The sequence below is a fragment of the Acanthopagrus latus genome, chromosome 15, assembly GCF_904848185.1.
Source record: "Acanthopagrus latus isolate v.2019 chromosome 15, fAcaLat1.1, whole genome shotgun sequence".
NCBI lineage: Eukaryota > Metazoa > Chordata > Actinopteri > Spariformes > Sparidae > Acanthopagrus > Acanthopagrus latus.
Genome location: NC_051053.1, coordinates 1,258,475 through 1,282,257, shown reverse-complemented (window position 1 = coordinate 1,282,257; position 23,783 = coordinate 1,258,475). Strand labels below are relative to the sequence as shown.

The following is a 23,783-nucleotide window of genomic DNA, read 5'->3' as shown; positions in this document are numbered from 1 at the left end:
TATGTATCTGACTCCTGGAGTGTTTCATCCAGCCCAACCCTGTTTGGTTCAGCAGTTTGGTGTTGGCTGCGATGGATGCTGCTGTTCCATCCCATCGTCCTAGCCCTGATTCTACTGCTGTTCTGTGAAGCTCTATGATAATCTGCACGCAAGTTGTGTATGTCGGTTGGTTCATCTGTTTTTAGTGTTTCCGTTTTGCCGATACACCCACAACAACATCCAAAACTGCACAATATTGTCCATAACGGCTTTTGCCCAAATATGGCTTGAGAAAATTAATTTTGTTTTTCTTCCGTCAGCGTCCAAAAGTGAAACATCGTCGGACTTCTGCGTGCCAGAAGGTTTGTATCAATTGTTTTCAATATTTGACCTATTTGGATTAAAAATATATATATATATTTTGCATGTCTGCCGTATAACCGCAATAACTGGATAATAATTGGAAAAACAAAATGTTTTCTAGGTCTCGGCGAGAGCTTTGCCCATGGTGAAACCTGTGCCACTGCCTGCAACTGCTCATCTGAAAGTGGACGCCAGGGGGGAGGTTAGTACAGTTTTGTGCAAACTCTGTTTGTATTCCATTTTTATAATAATAGTAGCATAGTTGAATTATTCAGATCATTTGATGTTTTTTTTTCTTTCATCTAGGTTGCCACTGTTGCTGCTACTGCCGGAGGGGGACCCTCAGCCTGTCCTCGATCCAACTCAGATGAGTGTGACACTAACCCGCTTTCTTGCAGGTGTGCAGAGGCCCCGCCGAGGGCTTTTGTTACTGGCCTTCGTGTCAGAACTGCACCAGTCAGTTCTGACACACTTACATCCATAGCATGTGGTGTTGCAGCAGTTATGAAACATGTCATTTCTCCAGTGTGTACATGGAAAGGGACAGATATTGACAACATAGGCGTAGAAGGTGACAAACTGGCCAGTGACGTAGTTGGTGACACAATGGTTGTGTGAGTTGATTGAAGAGCAGAAGGTGTTTGGCAGGCAGTGGCAGGTAGCTATTCCACTTCCAGTACATAGTGACTTTAAGTTACTGGAGGGGGACACTGTGATGTTTGAGAAGCTGCAAGAGCATTTGTTGACACATGGCGCGTGTCTGTTGGACCTTGATCACAATGACCATCTTGGTTGTTGATTGCGGCGTGCGCGATGCATCTGGGATGGCATCTAGCATTGGCACATCTGTGGTTGTGTTCAACACATGCCTTGCTGTCTTGATGCTTCACATCAGTCAGCTGAAGGAGTCTTTAGATGCGAAGTGGTATGCTGTCCATGGCATTTCTGTCATGGCATATCCACTAGATAATGACAGGGACAGTCCTACACTGTTTGCAGGGTAGACACTTGACATGGGCATTTCACCTAAGCTCGGGGATAGCATTTCAGTCAGGCCAGAGACCGGTGTCAGTTCCATCAGGGGAACTTTTCACCAAGGGGATGCTCGGTTCCTATACGGAGGGCTTCAGTATATGGCTGTAAGTTTGGTTGCTTTGGCCAAACACAGCATTGATAGTGTGTTTTTGTGGCAGTCCGGCAATCTGGATAAGGTTGTGGAGTTGGGGGACGAGCTCTACACGTCATTGCTGGAAAGTAAGTCCATCAGTGGGAGGTCTCTACTGCTGTGTGTTCCAGATTTGCCCAAAGAGTTCATTATTGATGGACAGAAATTTCAGTTTGAGTATGGTGACTATGTTTCTGGTGATGCTGATGTGGTTGAGGGACCGTTTGTTGATGCAGGTGTGTACACCGCGCTCAGGAATGGTTTGGGAGAAATGTTTAGCAAATATGACACATTTTCTGACTGTGAGTGGCAGCACATGTGCTATCATTGGTCGAGATGGGCAGTATGCAGATGTTGACTCCCATGCGCATGATGCAGATGGCATGGTGGATGAGAGTGGGTTTAGTGTTGTTGTGTATTTCAGTTGCCTTGACTGTGTGTTTGATCACATATGCAAAATTGCCACCGCAATGAACACTCCAAAGCAGTTTGAGATTGCTGGTGTGCAAATGCAACTGTGGAAAGCAGAGAAGTTGATTTTGGTTGTAGCTTACCTCTTCAGCCAGCACTTAAAGTGTCAGCTGAACAGGTAACACCTGACAGCAGCAACAGTCAGACAGGTGTGAAACTCAAGATTTCAGTGGGTGATCATGCATCCAAAAAGTTGAAAAGCAGGAATGTTAATTTGGTTAATTCAGATGTTGTATTTGTCAGAGATGTGAGAAGTAAATGACTTGAGTTTAATCCGCTGCGCAGCGACGTTGCACAAGCTTTGTGCAAACAGTTGAACATAGAGTCGGAGAAACTTGATCTGGTGTCGACAGAGGTTGGTGCATTAGGGGCTCCTTGTAGGAGCGAGCAAATAGTTGGTGATGGTAATTGTTTCTTTAGAGCGGTTAGTCAAGCTGTGTGTGGCACATAGAAAAATCATAGAAAAATTAGATTAGCTGTGTTTAAGCAGTTACAGGCCAATCCTCTAGCATATACTTTGTGTCGTGAGTATTCGTCAGTGGCAGATATTCTGAGTAGATCGGGAATGCAGTATGTACTTGGGCCACTGAGGTAGAGATTCAAGCAGCAGCAGATTGTTTAGAGAGTGAATATTTTCATGTATTGTGGTGATCGCTGGCTTGAATACAGTTGCAAGAATCTGCAGTTGTCCAATCAGGCAGTGTATTTAGAAAACTGCAATGGTAACCATTATGAGTCTGTTGTTTGTGTTATGCGGCCTCAGATGCAGAGTTGTTATAGGTACTGCAGAGTGAACGCGTCTTGCTGTGGAGGGTACAATTTTAGATGGCAAAGTAGAGAGCGTAGTGTTTGTACTGAGAGTTCAAGTCCAGTTGTTGCTTCAGGCTGTGTGGCTGAAGAAGTTATCTGATATTGAAGTTGTAGAACAGCAGGATAGTACTGCGTCTATGCAAGAGCAGTCTTCATTTACATTTAAGCCAACTAATGTTAATACTTGTAGTATTTGATAAGGAAAAAGAGCTTAAAAATAAAAAGGAAATACCAGCAAAATGATTTGTATAGGGAATAAATGAAGGAAATTGCTAAACGGAAATATAACAAATGTTTTGCATAGGACGAAAGTTATTGAAATAAATATAAGGAAATATAGGTACAATGAAGTATACAGGCAGCATGTAAAAGCCACGAGTAAATGCTAATATCATGAAAGTATTGAACATAAGAAGCGTGTTATAGCAGGAAACAAATTGAAGAGGGAAAAGCATAAAGAAAAGTCAGAGGAGTTTGATTATGTTAGAGAACAGTTTTGGGACAATGTTAAAGATGGGCCAGATTTTGTGTGCTGTGTATGCCACAGAGGGTTGTTTAAGAATCGGGTTTTGAAATGTAAAAGAGAAAATTATACTAAAACCAAAGAAATGATGTTAATTGCTGATAAATGTATAAGCGACAAATATTTACATAAATGTAATGAGGACTGCATATTGCTGTGTAAATTGTTTGGTACAGCTAGAAGTGAGCTGTGGATTTGAAGCAAATGTCATTCTTACATTAGTAATGGTGTAATGCCACCTGAATGTGCATTGAACAATTTAGCACTTTGTCCCATTCCACCAGTATTGGCGTTTTTGAAAAGGTTAGAGGAACATTTGATAGGGTTGCATATTCCATTCATGAAGATGCTGGTGTTGCCTAAAGGTGGGCAAAATGGAGTGCATGGACCTGTAACATGTGTTCCTGCAAATATTGTGCAGAGGAGTGATTTGCCACGCACAGACAGGGAAGGATCTTTGTTGCCAGTAAAGTTGAAGCAGAAGCTTACTTATAAAGGACATTATGACTATGAGGTTGTTGACAGTATGTGCATAAGGCAGGCTTTACAGTATTTAAAACAGACAAATGTCCATTATAAAGAGTTTAGTTTAATGAAGCTTGCATAAATACATTTTGTAGCGAATCGGATAGTGATTGTGCTGCGGGTGGTGAAGTATGTGCAGATGTTGGGGAAGATGAGCTTCTGCATGACAGACAAAACCATTGCATGTTTCAGGACACTTGTCTTATGCCTGTAGATATTGGTCAGGAAACACTGGATCAATATTTCGATGATATATTGAATTTGGCTCCAGCAGAAGGGAACTCTCCTGTGAAGTTGTTGTCTGATCATACATTTGAAGCTAACTGCTTCTCAGTGTTGTTTCCTACTGGACATGGTACATACCATGACAGTAGACCGCATTGTTTGACTTTGTTGCGTTATTTTAATAACAGGATTCTACATGCTGATGGTAGATTTGCACAAATTGTTGAATACATCTTTTTTGCTCAGTACTTATCAGAGGTAGAACAGGCTGTGTCAAATGTATCAATAGCATTGCGAAAGGGTAAAGGAGGTGCAATATCAAAGGTCAGTAGAAAGGTATTAAATGACAAAGAATCTTTGAAAAAAATGTCGCAGTTTGATGATGGGTTTCGTTTTCTTAAACCCATCAGAGGTACCACATCTTTTTGGCAAGGAGCCCAGCGTGATTTGTTGGCTTGTGTTCATCAGCTGGGTGGTTTTGTTCGTTTTCTTCAGCTGATATGTGGTGGAAAAGTCTCCTCAATAGTATTTTGAAGCAGGCAGGTAGAACAGAGACAGCTGAACAGTTAGATTATGCAGAGAGGTGTCAACTTTTGCGTGGCAGTCCGGCCACTGCGGCCAGAATGTTTGATTTTGCTGGCATTGTTTTTTGAGAGAGGTGCTCATGTCTCCATCTAATCCTATTGGCAAAATAAAGGATTATTTTTATAGGGTGGAATTCCACCCAATTCAAGAGATTGCAGTTAACAATATGACGTAGATTAAGGAGGCTCTTTCAGATGACAATGCCAGTTTTGATGGTGTGGAAGAGTTGTTTAGACATTTAGGATTAAACCAAAGTCGTTTTGAGGCTGCCTACAACTAAGATGACGCATGTTGTTTTGAAGAGGCAGGCGAACGAAGTTGGGATCAATCAATATAGCAAACCGCTTTTACAGTTTTTCTCGATTGTTTACACACATTTTCTGAAAGCATGCCTCATACTCTCAGAACTCTACACACAAATCAAAAATCACACACAATGGGCAAAACCCCTCAATTCTCCTGCAAAATGAAACTTTACATTCAAAACAATGTTATTTCTTCTCAAAATGGTATTTTGTTTTCAAATGGCACACAAACCATCAAATGAATAGACATTTAGAAGAACCAGTTGAACACTGATGTGCTCAATGTAAAACACTATGATGAATGGACAACACTTCTTCTTCTTTGATCATAATGACTTAGGCCTTTTTTTGTTCAGTGTTACACTTGCTACAGACAGCTCATACATGACTGTGTTGTAAAATATTTGAGAATATTGTTTTTATACTCAGGACACACAAATACGCGGTAACAAATATATTTTATCCACCTTGTGCTGGTAATATTTCAGTTCTGCAATACAAATAGTAAAATACTGTAAATACTGTGTAGGAATACTAAGGAGGAATACATTTCCCAAATACTTGAAACATACTTTATTTTTACAGTCAACAGAACAGTCCACAGGCAATACTGTACTACTGTACTCATTGAGTACTGTATTGATATGCAGTACTGCAATTTTCTAGTGAGAGTAGATTTCTTACCTATTCTCATTACTCTCACTCTTCTGGCTCTGCCTCTGTTTCCAGTGTTGGCATCCATTGCTCCAAAACAGAAGAGCTCACCTGTTGGCCTTTTATGCTAAAGCTCTGATTGCTAATTGTAAAACTGTGTGACAGGTGTTTGCCCATGTGATGAGTCAGTGTGCATAGTAGGGCATCTGACTTTAGAATTTTGAATGACAGTGTGTTCCTTGTGAAAACAAGAGATTTTCTCCATGAAAATTGTGCCAAATGCAGAGAATTGTGTGTGGTGTTTTGAAAAAAGTGTTTTAGAACTGCAATTTGAATGTAAAGCAGGAATTGTGCTTGTAGTTTAGCAGAACTGGTTCAGGGGGTTGGTGCATGAGTTACATGTTGTGGTCATTGTGTCTCAAGTACCAGTTTTTGTGTGTGATAAAAACTGTAAATGCTGGAATGCTAATATTGACATCCAATATGTCGTTGATGCCTATGCTTGTGTAGTGTCCATTATTTCTTACATCTCCAAGGCAGAAAAGGAGATGGGCTTGTTGTTAAGAAATGCTCAGAGGGAAGCAGCTAAAGAGGGTAATAGCAGTGCTAAAGATGCATTGAAAAATTTAGGAAGTGTGTATTTACACAACAGGATGTTTGTGCTCAAGAGGCGGTGTATAGATTGACAAACATGCATCTTAAGGAGTGCTCTAGGAAAGTTGTATTTGTGCCAGTAGAGGAGAATACAGTTAGAATGAGTTTGCTTTTAAGTGTGTTAAAACAAAAGGCATCATCACATGATCTTACAGATGAAGATATGTGGATGAGGAGTTCTGTTGACAGGTACAAGAACAGGCTGAAAGATAGTACATTTAATGACGTGTGTTTGGCAACATTTGCGTCAGAGTATCGTATTTTGAGTAAAAAAGAAATAGCTGGCCATAGGGTTAAATTAGATAAGGATTGTGGTTTTGTTGTGAAAAGAACACGTACGCAACCTGCCGTTGTTCGTTACGTGCACTTTTCGGAGACTAAGAATCCGGAGTTGTTCTATCAGAGCCGTATCGTAAAGATGGGCAGCTCAAACCAGCAGTGTTTGAGATGTTTGAGCAGTTTTATAGACACGGTCATGTGAGATTAAGTGATAAATTGCTACATTCGGTTAAAGAGGTTGTTGATCTGAATAGATGCAAATTTGAAAGAGATGCAGACGAGTTGGATGATATCCAAAATTCAATTGATAGTGAGGGTGTTGTAGAGGATGCCTGGTGCGAGCTGTGCCCACAGCAGGAGTTGAAGTGTTTAGAGTGTATGGAGGAACGTAGACAGACAGAGCAGATAGTGGACGAACATGTAGATAGCATTCCAGATTTAGCTGTGAACAGTAAAGATGTTGCACATTTGGAAAAGAGGGAACAATGTCCTCAACAGACAAGACGGTTTGGCTTTACTTAGGTCTCTGAATGAGACACAGATGTGTATTTTTTATCAGATTAGGCAGTGGTGCTTAGATAAGGCAAATGGAGCGAAGACAGATCTGATGTATTTATTACAGGTAGTGCAGGGACAGGTCAGAGCCATTTGATTGAGGCTAGACAGTACGAGGCAATGAGGTTGTTGTCGAGAGGGTGTCTCAATCTGAACGACATTTGCGTTCTACTAACAGCTCCTACGGGGATAGCTGCACACAGTTTAAATGTGGCCACTATTCACAGTGCATTTTGCATTGGCAAAGATGTACGCTTACCTTACACTCCATTGGGTGAGGAGAAGCTGAATTCTTTACGTGCTAAATATAGTAGCTTGCAACTTTTGATCATAGATGAAATCTCTATGGTTGATCACAAACAGTCGGCTTATATCCATGGAAGATTAAGACAAATTAAGCAATCTGGTGACTATTTCCCGTTTGGTAATGTTAGTGTAATTGCAGTTGGAGATTTGTATCAGTTGCCTCCAGTGAAAGGGAGACCTCTGTATATAGATGACCTGGAAGGTGGTGATTTGTGGTCTCGGCTGTTTAAGGTTGCAGAATTGAAAACCATTGTTTGTCAGAAAGACGGGCCAAAAAATAAATCAATATGCCAAAAATAAGCCACCTATCAATTCATTCATAAATCAATAATTTACATTAGGAGCGCCTCTGGGCAGCGCAACACGAGTCAACCTGCTTCGTCGCCTAGTAACGATGCGAGTACCGCTGCTGAGAGCATGGGCATATATTCTGGAATGTTTAAGGTTTGTTAGCTAACCAACTATGGCGCCGCCAAAGAAAAGAAAAAAATATCACGGGTGACAGACAACTTAATATAAAGAAATTTTTCTGCCAGACTCCGGAGCAAAGGAAAATAGATGAAGGGAGAGTAATAGAGGCAACTCCAGAAAAAACGACAGGTGCAGGTGAGACGGTAGAAAGGGGGGCAGATTGCAGTGGAGAGGGGGCTGCTCGAGGACCGTTACTGCCCCTGACACCGGTCTGACTGTCGACCCCTGTTTCCAATGGGTGACCGTTGGCCCAGACCGACTGGTAACTTTGACCCAGCAAAATAAAATACAGCTAAACACAGAACATCTGGCTGGGATCTCGAATGGCTTAATAACCATCACTACAGCCCCCGGTTGTACCACACTCCCCATGCTAAGTTTACAATTTGTTGTTTAGCTTCTATTTTTGTTCTGATTGAGGAGCATCTCTCGCTTTTTTTGTTTTGTTTTTAGTACGCAATAATGATGAAAATAACAGACAATAGGCTAGTTTTACCAGGCATTGTCAAATGTATGTAACTCTGTTATAATAAAATGAATAAAAAACTTATGTGCTTGTTAAAAAAAAATATTTATAACTGATAGAATCTCAGTTGTGTGTAGGTAAGTCACTCTCTCCTTGTGATCTTGAATAAACTCTGGTTGAACAAAAATTTGAATGCAAAAATAATAATTGCAGAATTGCAGACTGCTTGCTGTGCCGCCTGACTTAATCCCACTGCACCAATACACCATCCCACACGTCTCGTCTGTTTAGGGTTTTTCGGTGGGTACCACCGGGCCTGAAAAAAATTCTAGGGGAAACACTGAACAGAGTTCGAACTCATTCAAAAGGTACCCCGATGTTGAATAGCAACACTGAAATATTGAAACATTGTGTAACTGGCGAAGTCAGCTCAGCTTTGCATATATTTCCGACAAGTAAATGAGCATGATGTAAAGCAGTTGTTTAAGAGTTGTCCAGATCATGTGGAGATAGAGGCACAGGATTATGTCAATAGTAAAAAAACAGGCAAGCTCGAGTTGATAAGCGGACATCATTCCAGAACATATGACACATGTCTGGATGAGACACTGCTTTTGGGGAAAGATGCCCGTGTAATGCTGTTTAAATACTTAGATGTAGCAGATGGTCTAGTTAATGGGGTGTGTGGCCCTGTGACACACATAGTTTATCCAGAGAATGATGGAACACGGTTTCCTCAGACGGTGTACGTTAAATTTGATAATGATAGGGTTGGCATACAGAAGAGGAAACGCTGTGCGTTTGCCTCTGCAGAAGAAATGGGTTCCACTGGCATTGAACCTGAAGAGGAGAGGGTGACTAAAAAGGGTGGAATGCATCGGCAATTTCCACTGAAGCTCGCCTGGGCCTGTACAATACATAGAGTACAAGGCGTTACAGTGGATAAAGTGGTCGTGTCGCTTGAAAGGATTTTTGCAGCTGGACAGGCGTATGTACCTTTAAGTCGGGTTAGAAATTTGTCAGGGTTGGTGATCAGGGACTTTAAGGAGAAAGCCATCTATTGTAAGGACTCAATCAAAGATGCAATTGAAAACATGCCTCCCTTCATGGTCGAGAATATTTCAAGGCACAAATTCAATACACAGACCTTCAATGTGTTTTGATGAATGTGCAGAATTTGACCTCACATGTATCTGATTTGGCACTTTGCACACAGCATTTGCAGCCCAACTGCATTGCTGTTACAGAAACATGGCTGCCTGCAGTTTCCTCATTTGAAACTGTAAGGATGGATGGTTATGCTTATCATAATCAGCCAAGGACTGTATCCTACAATAGCAGCAACCCAATATTGACAGAAATTCAAGGCCAACAACATGGTGGAGTTGGCCTGTATAGTGTAAGACAATTTGGCATGTAATGTTCTCCAGGTACCAAATGTCAATTTAGAATGTTTGGTTTACCACTGCACTACATGCAGCCTTTTGATAGCAGTAATCTATAGACCACCATCTTATCCCATGCTGTTGTTTAAAAGAAATTTAGGCAAATTACTCAATTGGCTGAATCCACAAAGTAACACAATTGCTGTCATGAGAGATTTCAATGACAATATTTTGAAATCATCGTCAGTGGCCAAATTTATGAGAAACAAAGGGTTTGTTCAATTTGTGAAACAGCCCACAACAGTAAACGGCACACTGATTGATCATGTGTATGTGAAGACAACACATTATATTGTTGAATCGTTAGTGTTGCCAACTTATTTCAGTGACCATGAGGGGATCATGTGTTCTTTTACATCCAGCACAGAGTAGTTAGGGAGAAGCGCATAGTAGTAGTCATTTTTAGCAGAGGTATTTTATAAATTTTATATTGTTGTTTACGTATGCATGTTTCCTTTTCAGGAGTTTGATGTACTACTATATTGTGTGTTCAATATTTAAAACACAAAACACCCCAAAAAAATGTGTAACATATATGGGTTTCGTTTCCTACGTTATGACAGGATTCTAAAGTAAAACAAACAGTATGACAAACAGTACTAACAATTCGTATCAGTAATTTTAATGATACACATTTGGAATTTTATATGTAAAACATTTTCTTGAAAAGATTTGGCTGATATATAGCACTTAGTATACTGCAGTAATCGCATAATAGGAATTGTTGCCGGTGATATGCTGTTGCAAATGCAGGTTTTGCTTTACTTTTCATGTTGCCTCAAAAAGCAGAGACAGACTGTGTTAAGCGGAAGTGGGCATGGCCAATAGCAAAGTGATTCAGCTCCATTCAGGAAATCTGGGGATACAAGGTTTTTGAATGCGTGACATACAGTGTGGGAGTTATAGGCAAAAACGTGTTGGCCTAGGTTATAGCACCCCCTGCAGGTGTAGTTTTGGGTGTCTGAAGTACGTGCAGGTGTATGGACCAAGCCTCTAAACCGCCCTCCCTTGCACGGTTTAGCCTGCAGCAGCACTTTTAGCGGGAGAAAAACAAAATCTTTACGATTACAATAGGGTTCCTAGCACCACTGGTCCTGGGAAACGCGTCTGCTTGCATATGCGTTCCCTCGGCCCCTCGGGTTTGGCCCCCTAAAAAAAGAAAAGAAAAAGAAATTTTAGGACTGCACAACACACCTCACATTTCTAAAAGCATTTGAAACGGATGGTGGCTCAAATGTGGAGATAGACATGTACACAGTGACCAATTCATCACAAATTGGCATTATGGGGTGTGCAGGTCAGGAAGTCTGCAGCATGTGATTAAAACCACCAAGAACATCATCAGTATCTATCTACAGATCATCAGTGATATTGTTGAGATGAGGTGACTGCACAGAGCCCAAAGGATACTAAAAGACTCACCCATTGTATCCACAACCTGCTGCTGTCTGGCAAAAGTGACAGTAACATTTTATTTTAACAGAACATCAGCTTATTCCGTAATGTTTTCAACTTTGGCAAAACATACCTGTGTCACTGGAGCCAAAATCATTTTAATCCTCCTTCCTGCCTCCTTTTTTGCTGAATGCTTTGATTAGGTTGTCAGTCTGCTTGTCGAGATTTAGGAAGAACTTAGGGACGAGAGGAGCAGTGGTGATTCTTTTAAATTCTTCTTCCACCTGAAACCATAAACACAACATATTACTAGTACTTACTAAAACATTCACACTTATGTTAACAGCCCATAAAGGTTTTGCTACTTTCTGCCATATTTCTGAATTCAGCACAACCCTGTAACTGCCCTGACTCTCACAAGATTATATCAAAGTAGACTGTATTTTAAAGAACTTAAAAATTGTTTCCAGTGCCATGGTTACATTTAACACAAAATGATAAAGACTCCCATATGCTTATAGAATTCTGCAAGAACTCTTTCACATTGTCATTTGATACAGTTTGAGAAGCATATCATTCCTCTGCTACAGTGAACAGTGCTTTTGAACTCGGCGATCATGAGCTTTTCTTTGACGACTTCCTGCCTCCTGTATGCAAAGGTCTTAGCCATCTTCTCTTTAACAACTTGATCAGTATTCCTCTTCTTGACCTCGGATAACAATGCCAATCATTCACCTTCCAGGCTGTCCCGGGTTTCGCCAGCAGAATACGGAAAACAAAAATTGACCTCTGCCTTTCTGGGTTTTTTCACATTATAGTCAGGCTGACATCGGTCTGCAGGTTTGTGCTTGAGTGAATTAATGCTCAGTTCTGGGCACCCCACGTTTCTGAGCTTTGTTCTATAGTTTGCCATCTTGTACCTGAGGCTGATTTTCCATCTGTAGAAGCCACTTGTGGATCCTTGTTCTCTCAAACATGGATGTGCTTTAACTGAAGCTTCAGTTTGTAGGATATACCTTGAACTTAATTATTTGCTCTGCCAGACTACCCAAGATGTCTGACTTCATTTTGTGACTAGGGTTCAGAAGAACTCCATCTGATATGAAGGCCTGGGTTGCACTTTGAAGTTGCAGTTCCACATCATATGGAAATTTTGGTATTTGAAATTTTGTGGGCCAGTGTGATCGAGAAGTTTCAGGGGAGGAGATTATTATAGTGTCAGAAGATGACGAAGAGGTTTCCTCCCCACTCTGGTTCATTTTGCCCAGATTAAAGTCTGGAGCATCTGACAAGGGGATGATTTTCACTGTGCTCTTGTCTTGAATATCGCTTAATTGGTTGAGGTTAACAAACTCATTATCAAAGTCAGTGTCAATGTACTGAAGTCCTTTACCAAAGAATCATCTGTCTAAAAAGACCTTGTTTCACATATATATATATATATCATATTGTTACTTATTTGCAGGGCATATATAGACATATATATATATATATATATATATATATATATATATATATATATATATATATATATATATATATATATATATACACATATATACACACACACACACACACACACACACACACACACACTATGTTATAGACTTAGACTTCTCTTTATTAATCCTTTTCAGATGATTCCCACAAGGAAATTGGATTTCCAGCAGCTTACAGGTAGAAAAGAGGTATAAAGCTAAATATAGAAAGTAAACAATAGACAGTAAAACTACAAACTCTTAGCTAAATATGGAAGTAGACAATAAATAAACAATAAACAACAAACTCTTAACTATATGTAGGCTATATTATAAAGTAGAGATGAGAATAAAGATAACAGATAAAGATAAAGATAAAATAAAATTAACGGAAAATAAAAACTAAGATAAATGTAGAGAACTGTATAGAGGATGAATATGTATAAATAAAGATAAATATTGTTGTTGTTATACAGTGGATAAATGACATTAGCAGAAATTAGCAGTTAATTAAATTAAATTACTGCATTTAAGTGGTGGCTCAAGTAATTGCACAGGTTTGCAAATTATTAAAGCACAGTGCTACCACTCCTTCCCTTCTGTCCGCTTTCCTATTTCCCTATTTCCCTATATTCTTTCCCTATTTCCTCTGTTTATGCATGCTGAATGTCTAGGCCTACTGAATTAATCACCTGCCCACTTTATTGATCATTTAAGTTTCAATTATGTGCACGAGCGAGGACAGTTCATTGCCAACAGCTGTCTGGACGGCGTTCGTTTTTCTGCTGATAACTTTCCAACGAACTAAAAGGTGGGTACATATCAGACAGACTTTTATTAATATATAATATATGTTTATAAATGCTATCTGTTTTCATCATGGTGTCGGGTAAGTGGCAAGTGTGGATAAGGCTACATGTTACGTTACCGTGGCTTATTGTAAACTAACGTTACCATAACAGTTAATGAGTTGTTAGTTAGCTAACCTAGCTAACCTAACGTTAGTGACCAGAATCCATTGACAAAAACACTACAGTAATTTAACCTCTCTGAAGACAGGAGTTGCGTCGATCTGTGAGTTTGTTTGTGTTATTGTGTTACGAACCAACCATTTGAAACACCAAAGTCACTGTTATTGTGACACTTTCGTTAGCACAGGAGCAACAGCCCTACGTGTTGTGCCAGGTACAATTACCGTTACTGGTTTAAGTAGTTAAATCAGCACTGTAAAAGCACACACGTAATACCAGGGGGGTTCACACATAACGATAATCAGGCTTTGCTCCGATTTTACCCCTTCCTGACCACGGAAGATTATCTTCTGTTTTATAAGATAATCCTGTATACTTATCCTGTGGTCTGTGGTGTGTTAAGAGTCAATTTGTCCCGATAATTTGCTCGGAAACGACAATCGCAAGTGTTAAACTTGTTCAATATTTACGACTCCTGAGTCACTAGTCCGGGAAATGTGACGTGAAAACGCAATGTAGCTAAGCAGCTGACTGAGGAACATGGAAGCAGACGTAAATAAAAACAGAGGCTAGATCTAACTTTTCCTATGGGGGTGTCTGAATTAGCCATTCTAATGTTTTTAATGGGTTTACCGTTTACCGTCATACTGGTGGTTAATGCAAGTATTGTTGTCAGTAAAGCTCACATTCCCTCTTCTGTGTCTTCCATATCTTTCGTGTTTTAAAAGGTTTATTTACTCTTTTTTGATATACAGTCTGCTTTTTTCTGTTTATGAAGAGCCCGGTGATGCTGGGGTTGTTGCCATTAGTTACTGTAGATCACGTTTGATCACGCGATATTTCTGGCTCGGAGGACTGGATTCTAGATCCGCCGTGAGACAGATAATCTTTATGTGTGGTGTCCTGTGCTGAGAATATCGGAGCACACCACACACAGTACGATCAAAGCTGATTTTTTAATCTTCATGTGTGGGAGCTCTACAGATAAAAAATCTCTTAAGATTAATAAAATCCTTATGTGTACCCCCCTTAACAATAATGACAAACAGAATAAAGTGTTTTACTGTTAGATTGATTGAACCAACATGTTTGACTGTAGAATATTTTATCCTGAATTCTTCCAACAACTCTCAGTGTTATCGACCCATCACTGCTGCTGTGACAGCATTATTTTGAATACGTGAATTTGACCTTAAGAAACATTAAGAGATTTATTAACATATTCATTTCTCAGCTACAGCATAAATGGTTTATTAATGACTCTGATCTCATATCATATTAGGAAAACACATAGAGTCTTTTTTTCCTGGAAACTGTATATCCTGGACTTTTTTCCACACTTTCACTGAAGGTGTTTTCATGCAGTACTCCTGCAGTGTCACACACTTTATTATTATTATTATTATTATTATTATTATTATTATTATTATTATTATTATTATTATTATTATCATCATCATCATCATTTTAGCAATGTTTAAGTTTGATGAGGCAGGTACAGTGGTTTAGGATTTTAAAGCTGTTGTGCAGTTAAGCCAAAGTTGATGCTTCAAGTCAGATGAGTAATATAAAAAATTGTAATCATTAATTATTTATGTTTTTTTGTTTGTTTGTTTGTTTGGATTAAAACAAACAAACAATCAGAAATAGGATTAATACCTAGTGGGAAACATATGTAGAGTTTACTTAAGTGTTGTGCATGACAACCAAAAAATATAAGGTACAAGTAGAAGTAGAACAGAAAATGTCTCTCCCCTTTTTGGTTGCAGCCTAGTTTGTGAGTGTTAGGATTTTAAAAAATAACAATGTTTTTTTCTTTCTTTTCATTTCAGATGACAGACCACTGGAATATTGATGATGTATGCAAATGGCTCCAAAAATTAACTTAATCGATGCAAAAGAGGCCTTCAGAGGTAATGGAAAGCTATAAATGTCCAGTCTGTGATGTGGTGAAAGTTCAACTGTCAAAATACCTGCAGCACCTACAGCTATTGCATCATCATCAGCCCGATTTTAGCATTGTCTGCAATATAGAGGGATGCAAGAGGAGTTATAAAACTGTTCCAAGTTTTAGAACCCACATCTACAGAAAACATACAGCTACTCTCTGGAGGCCTACTGATGATCATTTTCAGAATGTAACTCTTTCAGAGGAGACTGAAGAGGATGAAGTGGATGACGTAGAAGACTCAGAAGACTCGCAGTCAGTCCATGAAAACAGTTTGCCTGACTTAAATACCCTGTTGTAAGGGCTACAGAAGCATGTGGCACTTTTCATCTTAAATCTTCAAGAGAAACATCTACTCCCTAAAGTTAAAAGAGACTATCTCTTCACTCCGTTACACATTCCATATGAACAGGATATGACCCCCGCTGCTTGTCAGGGTACTTGGATATTTCTTTAAGACACACCAGCTTGCCACGCCTCATTGTGTAGCTATAAAGCACCTGTGCCGGCGTGTAATCACTGATTGTTTGAGCGAAACATGTCTCTGAGCGGCCCAAGGACTGGAGAGATAGTCTCTTCACTCAGAGAACCAAGGTTACAATGTAACCATACGTTCTCTATCGTCTCGAGACTATCTCTCCACTCCGTTACATATTCCATATGTACGGGGTAGATCTTTAAGACACCCCGTGAGGAGACGGTGCAACCCAAAATCCCATGTGCAACAAACAAACTTTTTACAAATGTACACTATATACAACTCCCCGGAGTAGGCCCTGCAAGGCGCTAGGGCCGGCCATGGGAGGGAAGGGGCTGCCGGGGAAGCCCACAAGGGGGACAGGCAAGGGCCCCGCAAGACGCAAAGGCCAGCCTGTTCACGGAGCAGCCGCTCAATCAGCCCGCAAGACGCAAGGCTGAGGGGGAGACAGAATGCCTACCGTCACGCCCACCACACGCTCCCCAAAGGAGGGGCTGGCAGCCACATTCAACCAGTAGAACCTAGTAAAGGTTGACTGAGACGACCACGTCGCAGCGGAGCATATGGAAGCAAGGGAAGCCCCTCGCCACAAGGCCCATGAGGCAGCCACACCCCGAGTGGAGTGTGCCCGGACCCCTAGTGGAACAGGCACACCTGACAGCGCATAAGCCTGTCAGATCATGTCCACAACCCAGTGCGACAGCCTGGATTTTGACAGAGGCCTGCCCAAACACCCATGGTCGTAACAAACAAAAAGCTGATCGGACTTCCGGACCGCCTGAGTACGCCGAATGTATGCCGTCAAGGCCCTGACCAGGCATAGTGCGGACTGGCTCTGCTCAACCTCCTAGCCAGCGCTAGGCGAGGAGAGGGACCGAAGCTCAACTGACTGAGCCAGGTGGAACTCAGTCAGGACCGTAGGCAGGAAAGCTGGGTTGGGGCGGAGAGCCACACTCGAGCTGTCTGGGGAAAACCGACAGCAGTCACCATGCACCGACAAGGCATAGAGTTCACTCACCCTTCTAGCTGAAGTGACGGTGAGCAGAAAGGTGGTTTTCATGGAAAGCCATTTGAGGTCAGCACCCCCAAGAGGTTCGAAGGGGGAACGCTGAAGGGCCCCAAGGATGATGTCCAAGTCCCAAGGGGGAACCGCCGGACCGGCGGTACGCACAGTAAGTCGCTGGGCCCCTCGAAGAAACCGGGAAATGAGCACACAGTCCTCCGTACTCAGTGCAAATTCCCCGATGCGCACTGCCTTGCTGCCACCAACCCTCGCAGTGTTACAGCAGCCTTCTGTGCCTCAAGCTGGGACTGCAAGAACCGCAGGATCTCCTGAGCCGAGGCCAAATAAGGGGCCACCTGGTGAGACACACACCAGACCAGGTGCTCGCCCAGACCAGGTGCACGGTGTGTAGCTACCCCACCGAGCGCGTCAGCTCACGAGCCGCGAGCAATACGCCGGGGAGAGGGCACCGCTGCCAGGAGCCAGAGGCAGATAATGGCTCGCTAAGACAGGACAGAAAGAGTTCTGTACAGCAATCCAGGGAGGCTGCCAGAGACAGATGCCCCAACTTACTCTGGTAAGTGGATACACAGCTGTACAGTTTCCTCTCTTTCCTACTTTTCCCTTCTTTGCTTTTTTGATTTAAGTTTTTCATAGATTGCACTGCACCCTGACGCACAAGTGGAGATCAAACAATCAGTGATTACTCGCCGGCACAGGAGCTTTATAGCTACGCAATGAGGCATGGCCGGTGTGTCTTAATATCCAAGTACCCTGACAAGCAGCGGGGGTCATATCCCGTACATATGGAATATGTAACGGAGTGGAGAGACGATAGAGAACATGCCTATAAACTAATCTAATTTTTGAATGAGCCAATAATAAAACAAAAACAAAAAAATCTAGATTTCCATGAATTAGGTGAGTGGTGCTATTGAATCTCTGTAAAAAATTTCCTCTTCATTTCTCTATATAGTCAGGAAGCCCAGGAATCTTAGCCAGCATTATACAGCCTGCCTCTTCTGCCCCCAGAGCTGCAGGAAGCTCTGCAAAAAAAGGATCAGTCTTTCAAAAAGAAGGACACGTCCCATTTGCGAACCAAGTTGGTCCAAGTGTTGTTCGACAACTTAACCAAATACAGATGGTACTTATATTTAGTGTTATCTCCTTGATTTATGCTCAACTAGTTTGATGTCAGGTTACATTTAGATTTTTAGCATAATACTTTTACTATTGCTTTTTTTAAGAAACTAAATTGTAGTAAATACAGAAAATAAATAGCTAAATCTTGAAAGCAGGAACGTTCTAACTGTGGAGATGATCCTTTAGGTATCCAAACCATAAAAAATATGCTGATATACTGGGATGTCTGATCACCAGGTTTCCATTTCTGAAGGATGACAGCTGTTCTGGCTATGTATGGAAAGCATTCTTCCTCAGTTTTATTTTGACAAATGTTTTCTTTGTATGAGCATTATAATTGATCTATATCTACAGGAAACCTTACTGGAGTGCCTGGGAAATAAGTTCAAGAAGGAGAGGTCTCCTTTATTGCACTTAAAAACAGTCCAGGAGATGAAAGAAAAGTTTGGTGCCAAAAGACAGAGAAGAGGGGACCACCTGCCTTTGGAGGACCTAGCTGGACAACAGGTGCCTGTCGGATATGTTTGCTCTACTTCCTGTCTGTCTAGCTGTCTGTCTGTCTGTATGTCTATTTGCAAGCCATACTGCTTGACAGTATGAACATCTCAGAGTTATCAACCACTGCCATTTAATGATCTGTGTTATGGCTAATTTCAGTGCGCAAAAAGGCGAAGGATTGACGATCCAATCCAGATATCGTCCGGGGATCTTGATCCAACACAAGAGGTTTGCAATTTTTTTGATGATTGAAATAATATCGTATATTTGGCATGAGGACATTTACATTATCTACACGGCTTCACATTACGTTACACTGCTTTGTTGAATACTCGATTCTGATTGGTCAATTACGGCATTCTGTGGTCTGTTACTTCTGAATAGACCGTTGCTACTGACGTAGTTCTTATCAAAGACTCTTTAAATCAAAAAAATCCTTTTAAAATAAATGTTTAGTGTCAAATGATTTATTTCTTTAGTAATCAGCTGTGTAACTCTTAAACTGTTCACACCGTGAATACCAATACAGTGTTTCTTGCTGGACCTAGAAGTCGTTGGGGATGAATTGAGTTTCAGGGAGCACATAAATGCTATCAATATTGAGCTGTGTCATTGACAGCCAGACATCCCGAACATTAAGGACAGAATGAAGCGCTCGCGACATAAGAGAGTTGAGCACATGGGCAAACCAACTGAGGAGGTGATGGAGATGTTCCCTTTTCTGCAGGTGCCTCTGCATGTGAGTAGCCATTGGTAATAGGTAGATGATTTCATTTTTTTTGTTTTTGTATTTTATTTTCAAATTTTACTTCCAGCTTTGTTTAGTTTTCAAATGGCAATTTTTTTAATGTTTGAATTCATAATTGTATATAATTTCCTATTTTTATATTGTTATATTGTATATTGTCATGCCCTTTTGGAGTATGCTACAGTACTTTTACTGTATACTTACTAACAGAAGAACATTTGATTTGATGATTATGAAAGGTGTATCAGGTGTTGATCTAGTATTAGCCGATCTCCACTTAGCTCAGAGTGGCCATTGTCAAGAGACCAAACTTCAGTCTTCAGGTTAATTTTTTTATGTTAGTTACGTTTGGGGCCAGACATTTTAATTTCCAATTAATTTGTTTGTTTGTTTTTTTTACAAGTACGCGTTTTCTTATTTATAACTATACTTTTTGTTTTTGTCAAAGTTTACCAAAATGTATTACCCTGCTTAGTTTTAGTCTAATGTTAGTTCACTTAAAATAACGTTGGTCACCATCATTTCTTAAGGTTTACTAATTGTTTGTGTTTGTTGCAGATGCATCATGAAATGAGGTTGCGTTTTGGCTAGGACTTGGAGCTAAATCTTCAAGATGCTGTTAATGTGATGACACCCAACATTATAAGGGTGGCTCGAAGTGGGAGTCAGAGGGGCCTTCTGTCATGCCTGCTGGGAAGTGAGGCTAACAAAGATGGTATGTTACATGCACACATGCATTTACACCCTCACAAACTACATGGTTCTATGCAGAGACCATTTATTTCTTCTGAAATTTCAGACCTGGAAAAGAGTGCAGCAATGCTGATTCTGCCTGCCCTTTTCAAGGAGAGTGCTAAGTTTCTTTACTGTTTAGATGAGGTATGTGTTGAGTGTTTTGTGACATTTTGCAAATTGTCAATTACCCATATCTTAAATTATATCAGGAGGTTCCTTACATATGTTTTTTTTCCATAGTAACCAGCGAGCTCATTCCCAACCATCATCTTCCATGATGCAGGGAATCCCCTTCTTGCTGCAAAAGCATCAATAAAGATGGATGGAGTGACCATCACAAGTGGGAACCTGGATGTGCCACAGGCTCTGCAGTGTCTGCTTGAGGTGTATTTCCTGTTTGGCGTGGAGTACCCCAAATAGATGGAACACTATTGGTTCAAAATAAGAAATGATAAGAAAAGACTGTCTATCCCAGTTCTCCAAATGTACAGTCAGCTTTCACAATGAATTTTGAAATTGATGAAAATAGTTGTTTTCAATGAAGTTTTTGCCGAGAATAAAATCTTTAGCCTACAGTTCTTTTGTTTTTACTGCTTGAATTTAATTTGTCACTATTTTTCAGTAACATTTATTGGTAATTTCAAATGTTGAGGTTTGCCCAGTGATATTTTAATATTTAGATCTATCCAGTCTATTTTAACTGAAATTGAATATGTATTTTATTTTATATGTGGTACTAATATATTTTCATTACTGTGTGCATGAAATGCACATCCCATATCCCATATTAAATTATACAATGCAGAATCAGTTTTTGTCAGATATTTTTCCTTCTTTATCTTTATTTTGGGGAATTGAAGCTTTTAAGTGTCAGTTTAAAGTGGAATGGTTCCCACAAAGAAAGTTGTGTAAAAGCCGAAATGATGCACTCATTGACTCTCATGGTAGAACTATCTATTTCAGCGGCTGTTAAGTGATTTTGCCTGCTTTATCACTAATATTTTATATCCCGTAATGTAGCCTATGATTTATGTTGTGCATTTTAAATGAACCCTCTGAAATGGTTCTATATAGAACCATTTGAGGGTGCCAAATACGTGCTAAGCTATAGAACCCTTAAAGGTTCAATATAGAACCGCTTGTTCTTTGTGTGACAGACTGTGGCATGCCTGATTCTTTGATCAGTTTCTCAGCATTGTTGGCACCAAGGATAATCCACAGTTTAACTGGTGCAGCCATCATCCAAATGCTTCAGTCTGTAAATGACAAAAATATCAGCATTAAACCATTAAATATATATAGATTAAAAGCATTAAAATTGGAAAGTCAAAAACTGGCATTAATAATATGTAACTAAACAGAGGCCATATTCACATAGGGATATTTATCTTAATATCTTAATACAAGGAGCCTTCTTAAACAGTGTTAGTTACTTTTTCAAAGGTGCCAAGAGAAAGTCTTAGTAAAGGACTGATATATTAGGTAAGTGGTGTGGTTGATTGAACGTCTACAGATGAAAGAACATGTCTACAGTGACTGGTTAACAGGTGACTAATCATGGAGGAAAAAAAGGAAGTGAGAAGATAGAATGATAGACGAAGAGGGAGCAGATAGAAGACAAACAAAGACACCACAAAGCCTGCAGTCCCATGGGCACCCAGATACACATTGTACAGTGCCTTTAATATTTTTAAACAGATTTTTATCTGTGGGACAAACACCCCATTCTCTTCAAAAACAGCCAGATCACAGAGAAGAGGTCCAAGAACTTTTCCATATCCATATTTCTTGATGTAGCTCTTTTTACACATTGATGCCAAGTCGATGGATGACAAAGAGGAGTGCTGGTCTGGGGGTAAGTTATTCAAAATCCAGTACATCGCACAAAGTTTGTGATTGTTTTTGGAAGTACCCAGAGGGTTGCACACTTCAAAGTCATCAATATAAAGGGTTACACTTATTCTCAATTCCCCTGCAGATAGGAACTGATTTTCTTTGAAAAACATCTTGACATGAACTGTATTCTTGTTGTGCAGTTTAATTCGAGTGTGCACTACTATAGTTTTCAACTACATCATCAATGACACCATCGTTGCTGAGGACCTGCTGCTGTGACCGCAGTAATGGTACATACTGGTGGGTATGCTTGCACTCCTTAACCAAAACATACTCAACCGCTTCAACTACTTGGAACTTGTCTTTGAAGTACTGCTACCACTTAAAAGCAGTGCCAAGCAGCTCTTGATCTCCAATTGTATTTGTCAGAGGGTTAGAGAGGCAGACTGCAGAGGCCAACTCCTCTATTCCTGTCACATTAAGACCAAGATTATGCTTAGTACAAAAATCTGACACAATGCCATTAATGTGATCATGGACGCAGAACTCATCAGGAAATGCAAGTCCTGTAAAAGTTCATCGACTCTACTGCTGGGAACATGGAGTATGTTTTCCATCTTAAACAACACTGCTGAAAGTGTCTCTTCTATCATCTTCTCAACATTTGTCAGATGTCTGTCTAAAAACTTGACTTGACACTTCTAGCTCGTCTTCATCTAATACTCTCCTTGTTCACCTGAAAGACTTGGTGTGTCAAAACTATCTCTCAGTGAAACTATTCCAGGTTTAAAGTCGCTGTAAGAATAACCAAGGTGCTTTCTATTTTTATGTGATTTAAATGTCCCATAGATGTTTATGCTAAATGAACAACCCTTGAAGAAGCAAGGGACTGTTTCATTGGCTTTGAGATGCAAGTTTATATGTGCAAAATACTCTTTTTCAGAGGTAACTTCAGGGAATCCACAAACATGACAGTTGAATGTGGACAATGATGACGTTTGCTGTGATGTCTCTCGGTTCTGGACTCAACTCAAATGTGACCTGAGTGCATTCCATGACTTAAATGTACACGGACAACTACTATATGGGCAAGGGTGCCGGCGCCCATAATGTGGATGTTTTAATGTGGATGTTGAAGTAACTGGCCCCTAGCTGGGGTGAACTGCAACCTTTACACTGCCACCATGGCCATAACTAGCTATGAAGTACCCGAGGTAAATATCTCGGTTACTATTTCCTGGGATTCTTTATACAAATTTACATTTTACAAAAAAATATGAAAATCTAATTCATAGAAAGATCACAAATTATATTAACCATTACAGCCAACAATCAGGAGTTGTGTTTCTAAAAAAAAGAGTTGTGTTTTTGCATATGAGGTCTCGTAACCTTTAGCCTTACATGTCACGCCGCAGCGCATCACGTGTACCGGCACTGACTAGTAGTGATGGGAACGGAAGTTCTTTTTACTGTACTGAATCTCTAGAATCCGTTCATTAAAATGATTCGTGCAAAAGATTCTTTCACTGAATCGTTCAGTGCTCTCCAACTCCCTGAATGGATAAGCAGCCAAGCGATCCATCATTCAGTTCATGATTCAGCCCTGAGGTTCACCTTCACTTACTGAGGGACGGTGCGTTCAGGGACTATAGTACACAATCATTCGTGGGAGACGCAGCGCTGCTCTGAGTGGTGTACATGCATTAAAATGCACACAGTAAAATCACTTAACATGATGCTACACGGATGTTAGCAACACAGTGCTAATT

At 40.4% G+C, this 23,783-nt stretch overlaps 2 long non-coding RNA genes and 1 pseudogene across 10 annotated transcripts; 2 read left to right on the top strand and 1 right to left on the bottom strand.

Annotated features, from left to right (window-relative positions):
- The first annotated feature begins 484 nt into the window (after positions 1-484).
- On the top strand, positions 485-10,153 carry LOC119034041 (annotated as a pseudogene).
- A 323-nt stretch (positions 10,154-10,476) lies between these two features.
- LOC119033050 lies at positions 10,477-14,973 on the bottom strand. Its single transcript, XR_005079128.1, has 3 exons — positions 14,266-14,973; positions 11,310-11,460; positions 10,477-10,930 (listed from the first exon to the last, which is right to left on the bottom strand). It is a non-coding gene; the product is annotated as an uncharacterized LOC119033050 (long non-coding RNA).
- LOC119033048 lies at positions 12,998-20,753 on the top strand. Of its 9 annotated transcripts, none has more exons than XR_005079127.1 (8): positions 12,998-13,465; positions 15,458-15,538; positions 18,552-18,704; positions 18,855-18,923; positions 19,336-19,434; positions 20,002-20,158; positions 20,243-20,322; positions 20,419-20,753. It is a non-coding gene; the product is annotated as an uncharacterized LOC119033048 (long non-coding RNA). The 9 variants fall into 9 exon arrangements; XR_005079120.1 differs by having other exon boundaries at positions 19,315-19,434; XR_005079122.1 differs by having other exon boundaries at positions 19,247-19,434.
- The last annotated feature ends 3,030 nt before the right edge of the window (positions 20,754-23,783 follow it).